The sequence below is a fragment of the Chiloscyllium plagiosum genome, unplaced genomic scaffold (genome assembly GCF_037043375.1).
Source record: "Chiloscyllium plagiosum isolate Xiang-an unplaced genomic scaffold, Cpla_swu_hap1 HiC_scaffold_51, whole genome shotgun sequence".
Lineage (NCBI taxonomy): Eukaryota > Metazoa > Chordata > Chondrichthyes > Orectolobiformes > Hemiscylliidae > Chiloscyllium > Chiloscyllium plagiosum.
This window is the reverse complement of record NW_028270189.1, coordinates 39,285,187-39,292,537: the sequence shown is the minus strand read 5'-3', so window position 1 is coordinate 39,292,537 and position 7,351 is coordinate 39,285,187. Positions and strand designations below refer to the sequence as shown.

General features: G+C 45.3%; 1 non-coding gene across 1 annotated transcript; it reads left to right on the top strand.

Annotated features, from left to right (window-relative positions):
* Positions 1–697: 697 nt before the first annotated feature.
* On the top strand, positions 698–789 carry trnar-ucu (transfer RNA arginine (anticodon UCU)). Its single transcript is given in 2 exon segments — positions 698–734; positions 754–789. It is a non-coding gene; the product is annotated as a tRNA-Arg (tRNA).
* Positions 790–7,351: the final 6,562 nt, after the last annotated feature.

Genomic DNA, 7,351 nt, shown 5'->3' with positions numbered 1-7,351 from the left:
CAACATCAAGTTCAATCATTTTAGAAACCGTCCGCCCTCTTACACATTCTTCACCCACCCTCCCTTCCCATTAGTTCTGAAGACGGATCGTTGGACTCGAAGCGTTAACTTTCCTTCCTCATCAGAGACAGACAAGAGCTGCTGAATTTGTTCAGACCTTTTGGCTTTTCTTCTGAGAACTTTGTTTTTCTGTTGTAATCGCCAGATACTGGAAGCGTCTGAATGCAGGAGCAGAATTTCACAGGAGGTGAAAAGAATGGCAAGGGTTTGACCACTCCCATTGTGAAGGTACGTGAGCTAGGCTGGAGATGCTGCTCTCAGTGCAGAGAACGCTGAATAAGAAACCGATTAACGTGCTCATTTTATGAAGAGGATAGATATGTGTGACAGGGATAAGCCTGTATTGGGAAGGAACAGAGTAACATAAATGAAAGACAGGAGACAAGGAGGAGATTTAGGAAGAATACTTCAACCTATAGAGTATTGATTATCTGGAAATCATTATCTGAACATGTGGTAAAGGTAAGTGTCATGAGAACGTTTCAGCAGTCTGTAGCCGAACACTTGATGAGCCAGAGCACTAGTGGATAAGGACCAGGTATCAGAAAGTGTGACGAGGACAGACAGGCGCGAGATGGGTGTCCTGAATGCAATGCGTCAAAGGCAAGCTAGTGTGCTTAAAGGCAACGGCTGGTGCGGCTCTGTGGCGCAATGGAAAGCGCGTTAGACTTCTACATTTCTATTCAGGTTGCTATTTAAAGGTTGTGGGTTCGAATCCCAGCAGAGTCGAGTTTTGATTTATGTTTTGCAAAGTGGTCAGACCAGACTCGGCTGCTTATCTGCAAAACCAGTAATATTCGTGCATAAACCTAACTGTCTCGAAACGGAACATTTTCCTCCCACAGATTTACATTATCGATGTCTATTTATGGTAGAGATCGATAAATACCTGTTAGACAGTACGATGTTGTGGATGGGCTGGAAAAAGACATAAAATTGTTCTGTGAGCCATGACGATATCAAATTACGTGGCAGGACAGGATCGGTGTTAAGATTGGCCTCCTTCTGCTCCTTTGTGTCTGTGCCATTTCTGGCCAAGGTTTTTAAATAATCACAATGAGGACAATATGAATTAAACGCCAAATAATATTTTGGTCTCATCTCCACTTCGCTTCCCACCAGGCTGGAATAGACAGCACTTGTTTCAGCTTTAGATCAGACAGCGCAGGATTCTCACAAGTTCTCCTTCAGGGTGAATGTTCCTTCACATAGGTTTCCAAGTGGACACATGGAGCAAGCAATTGCATGGATGCTGAGGATTGAGGGGCAGATTTCCCCTTTTCTGGGCTGGAATTCTGGCCAAGATAATGAACGTGAATTTCTGACATTTTGAATCTAACTCTGGATTCTTGCGACTTTACGAATTAAACTGAGTTTAATTTGCCCTTGCAGAATGTTATTCCATCTTCACTGTGCATAAAAACCATGCCACATGCTCGTGCACGTAGTATGCTGAACATTGTTGATATTGTGTGCAGTGTGGGTCGATGTCTCAGATGAACATGCCAAAGGAAGTTGGTGAAATATCAGTGAATCGAATTGTCTGACGAATTGAAGCCGATAGAAGGAAAATCCCAGTACAATGGCCACAAAACATTGCCTGTGACCAACGCAGGAAGCCATGGAAAATGTATGCAGTATTCAATAAAACCGATTTTCACCACATTTATCTCTGCCATTTTCCTGGAGCTGATGCTTCACAATCGATGATCCATTATCAGTATAACCACCTCTGCACTGCGTTTCATTTCAGATACACAGAAAAAAATAAGTAATTGGGTTGAGGGGCCCAGTGGTAAGATCAGGAGCCGTTCGTCACCATTAGATGGCAGATCCAGTGGTGCAGTTAGTTAGCTTGCTGTACTTGCATGACAGAATGGCAGCACATGAACTGCCAAAGTTGTGCATTGCATTCTCGCCAGGTGTTTGTTTTACTGATACTGACCAGAGTTGATTGCAACTTCAAGCTGAAGAACAGTTTAAACTCGGAATATTACATTGCAACAAAGTGCTTTTGGCACTAATGTTGCACCGACCTGTAAGACCAATCTGAAGTCCATCTGACCAGCATTTTGACATTATAAGCCGTAAGTTTATCCAATGATCATTTAATTGCCCTGAAGGTTGGTGAGTCTACGACTGTTGAAGACAAGGCGTTCTGCGCTCTTACTACTCTCTGAGAAAGGCAGCTACCTCGGCATCTATCACCTTCAAATTACATCGATAAGCCCTTGTGCCAACCATCACCATTTGAAGAAAATGCCTTCACTGTCCACCTTACGGCAAACTCTGATCATCTTTTACGTCTCTATTAAATCACTTCTCAAACTTCTTATCTCTATCAAAAACAGCCTCAACTCCCTCAGCCTTTCCTCGTAAGACCTTCCCTTCACAGAAGGCAACATCCGAGGAAATCTCGTGTACAAACTTTCCAATGCTTTCACATCCGTCCTATAATGTGGCGACCAGAACTCGATAAGTTTGGCCATACCAGACAAATTTCTGGAGCTGCAAAGGGATCGTTTGGCCCTGAAACTCAATCCCTCTCCCAATAAAAACTAACACACTGTGCTCATTGCAAACAAATCCATCAACGTGTGTGTTAACCTTCAGAGTTTTATGTACATAGACGCCAAGATCGCTCTGTTCATCTAAACTTCCAAGAATATTACAATTAGCCCAGAACATTTTATTCTTGTTGTTCATTACAAAGTAAATCACCTCACTCTTTTCCACAATAACCTCCATATGCCACCTCTGAGCCCCGATCTGCAGATTATTCATGGCCGTCAGTAACCTGCAGCAGACTTCGGCACTGTTGACAACTCCATCGACTTAGTGTGTTCTGCGAATTTACTCATCCATCATCCCATGCCCGAACCCAGGTCATTTATAAAGGTGACAAACAGCAGTGGACCCTAACAGGAACCTTGTGGTACACCATGAGTAACTGAACTCCAGGATGAATATTTTCCATTAACTACCACACTCTGTGTTCTTTCAGCGAGCCAATTACTGATCTAAACCGCAAAATCACCCTCAATCCCATGTCTCTGTATTTTCTGCAACAGCCGACCGTGCATTCGTGAAAATCATATCCACCATGTTAACCACTTTACTCTCATCCACTTGTTTGTTGACCTTTTCAAAGAGCTCAATAAAGTTTGTGAGGCACAACCTGCTATTCGCAAAATCGTGTTGACTGTAGCGAATCAACTTCTTCTTGCTTCGGTGATCATAAATCATATCTCTCATAACCTTTCCCAAAACTTCACCTTCAAGGAAATACGGCTCACTGTTCTATAATTCCCAGCGTTCTCCCTACTACTCTTCGTGAAGAAGGGGACAATATTTGCTGAACTCGAGTCTTCTCGCACTAATCACATAGACACTGACGAAATAAAGTTGGTAGTCAAAAGTTCTGCAATCTCCTCCCACGATTTCCCAGAGAAACATATGATACATCCCATCAAGCCCAGGGGACAAATCTATTTTCAGGCTTTCAAGAATTGCTGACAACTCGTCTTTATGAATATCAATTTCGTTTATTCTAACAGATTGCATCTCAAAATTCTCTTCGACAGCATTGTCTTTTTCATTTGAGATATGATGAAAAATATACATTCAGCGGCTCTCCTATCCTCGGACTCCGTTGACGACGTTCTCCTACTGTTCTTGACAGGCCCGAATTATATCCTAGATATTCTTTTATTCTTGAAATGACAAGAGAAAGCTTCCGGGTTTTAAATGACCCTGCCAGCTAAAGACTTTTAATGTCCCCTCTTTGCTCTGAGTAGCTCTCTCTTTTGGCCATTACTTGCTAGCTTTTAATTTTCAAGTGCCCAAACTCAGCTTTCATATTACATGTTTACATGCACTGCCTTCTCCATCTTGACAAGAAATTCAACTTTTTGAGTAAAAATGGCTCCCTGTCTCAACCTCATATTCCCTGCATGACGCACACACAATTATCAAGGACATGCATGAGCGCTTACCTGAACAAGCTCCATATTTCAGGTTTGCAAAACCCCTGCGTTTACTTTCCTATCTGGTGCATCCTAACTCTTGATTATCGCATCATACTGGCCTTTCTCCCAGCGGTACCTCATGCTCTGCGATATATATATATATATATATATTCCTATGCATCACTAAATAAACATACCGAATTGTGGTCACTATCACCAAAGTGCTCAATTATCTCCAAATCGAATAGTTGACTTGCTTCATTACGCAGTACCAAATCCAATATGTTTTTGATTCTTGTTGGCCTGTCTACATGCTGCGTCACAAAACACTCCTGCACACATTGGACAAAGACTGACCAATCAGAGCTCCTCAAACAATAACATTTCCAATCAATATTTGGAAAGTTAAACTTCTCCACTACAACTACCTTGTTACTTCCGTTCCTATTCAGAATCATCTTTGCAATCTTTTCCTCCATATCTCGAGAACATTTTGGTGGTGATCTCCACTTGCCTTTTAATCTCAGCCCATTCTAGTTCAGCAGATTGAGTCGGGTCCTCACCAAATATATCCTTTCTGCTACCATAGCACTGTCTTTGACTAAAAATGCCACATCTCCCCCTCTTTAACGACTTCCCTGTTATACTGAAAAATCGAAACTGAGGTGCAAGGAATAACCATTCATTTCAGTGCTCCATTCATGTTTCTGAAATGGCCACAATGTTGAAGTCCCAGTTAACAACCCATGACACCTGATTTATCCCAGATGCTCCTAGCGGTGAAGTAAACAGACTTCAAACCACCTTCATCCTTGCCAGCATTCACTCGCAAACCCGAAAACCTATTTATGTCCTAACCACTCAAAACTTCCAGCAAACCGCAGCTAAAATTCGGGTTCGCAATCCGCTGCTGAATTCGTTTAAACCCTCCTGAAGAGCTTTAGAAAATTATCCACTCAGGATATTGGTACCCTTCCGGGTCAGGTGAAGACCATCTTGTTTGTAGAGGTCCAACCGACTCCAGAATGAGCCCCAACTATCCAGATATCCAAATCCCTATCACCTGCATTATCCTTACAACCACGTGTTCATCTGCTCTCTCCCTATTCTTTCCCTCACTATTACGTGGCATGTGTAACCAATCAGAGAGAACAACTCTGTTTGATCTAGTTCTAAAATGTCACCCTGCATCCCTGAATTTCTGCCATACATCCACATCAATTTTATTACATAAGTTGTTAGTGCATATGTGAAACATGACCTCGGGCTGCTCCCCCTCCCGTTAAGGGTCCTGAAAACACGCTGCGAGACATCACAAACCTTGGTAACGTGGAGATATCACATCAATCATGAGCCTGCCCTGTACCCACAGAAACTGCAATCTGTCCCCCTCACCATGTAATCCCCAATAACTATTGCTCTCCTCCCCTCTCCCCTACCCTTCTGATCACAGGGACAAACACTGTGCCAGAGATCTGTACCCCATGGCTTACCCCTCGTAGGACATCCCCCCCAAAAGTAACAAATACGGTATGCTTGTTACAGATGGGCACAGCCAAAGTGGATGCCTGCACTGGCTGCCTGTTCCCTTTTCGTCTCCCGACTGTATACCATCGACCTTTTTCTTGTACCTGAAGTGCAACTGCCTCCATATAACTCCTCTCAATTCAGCTCAGATTACCCAAAGATCCAATGTCCAGCTCCAGTTCCCTCAAGCTGTTACCAAGGAGATGGAGTTGGGTGCAATTCCCGGAGATTCAAATGTCAGGGGCATTACAGTAAACTCTAAGCTCTCACATTCTACAGGAAGAAGAATGGCCGACCATCCATTTCTAATGTTCTGAATTCACACACACACACACACACACACACACACACATATGTGTGTGAATTCAAAATATTTGGAATTGTTTAGTCGGCCATTTGAATGTTCTTGGAGAAAGTGCGGACTGCAGATGCTGGAGATCAGAGCTGAAAATGTGTTGCTGGAAAAGCGCAGCAGGTCAGGCAGCATCCAAGGAACAGGAGAATCGACGTTTCGGGCATAAGCCTTTCTTCAGGAATGCGTAAGGTGTGTCCAGCAGGCTAAGATAAAAGGTAGGGAGGAGGGACTTGGGTGAGGGGCGTTGGAAATGCGATAGGTGGAGGGAGGTGAAGGTGAGGGTGATAGGCAGGAGTGCGGTGGGGGCGGCGAGGTCAGGAAGAATATTGCAGGTTAGGAAGGCGGTGCTGAGTTCGAGGGATGTGACTGAGACAAGTTTCGGGGAGGGGAAATGAGTAAACTGGAGAAATCTGAGTTCATCCCTTGTGGTTGGAGGGTTCCCAGGCAGACGATGAGGCGCTCTTCCTCCAACCATCGTGGTGCCATGCTCTGGCGATGGAGGAGTCCAAGGACCTGCATGTCCTTGGTGGAGTGGGAGGGGGAGTTAAAGTGTTGGGCTACGGGTGGTTGGGTTGGTTGATCCGGTGTCCCAGAGGTGTTCTCTGAAACGTTCCGCAAGTAGGCGGCCTGTCTCCCCAATATAGAGGACGCCACATCTGGTGTAGCAGATGCAATAGATGATGTGTGTGGAGGTGCAGGTGAATTTGGGGTGGATATGGAAGTGTCCCTTGGGGCCTTGGAGGGAAGTAAGGGGGGAGGTGTGGGTGCAAGTTTTGCATTTCTTGCGGTTGCAGGGGAAGGTGCCGGGAATGGAGGTTGGGTTGGTGTGGGTTGTGGACCTGATGAGGGAGTCACGGCGGGAGTGGTCTTTTCGGATCGCTGATAGGGTAGGGGAGGGAAATATATCCCTGGTGGTGGGGTCCGTTTGGAGGTGGCGGACATGACGACGGATGATTCGTTGTACATGGAGGTTGGTGGGGTGGTAGGTGAGGACCAGTGGGGTTCTGTCCTGGTGGCGGTTGGAGGGGCGGGTCTCAAGGGCGGAGGAGCGAGAAGTGGAAGAGATGCGGTGGAGGGCATCGTCGACTACGTCTGGCTGGAAATTGCGGTCCTTGAAGAAGGAGGCCATCTGGGTTGTATGGTTTTGGAACTGGTCCTCCTGGGAGCAAACGCGGCAGAGACGAAGGAATTGGGAATATGGGATGGCGTTTTTACAGGGGGCAGGGTGGGAGTCGTTCGGTTTATAGTAAATGTCCGTGTCGATTCGGTCACCCGAGATAGAAATGGAAAGGTCTCGGAAGGGGAAGGAAGAGTCTGAGACGGTCCAGGTGAATTTGATATCGGGGTGGAAGGTGTTGGTAAAGTGGATGAACTGTTCAACCTCCTCGTGGGAGCACGAGGCAGCGCCGATATAAAGTGGATGAACTATTCAACCTCCTCG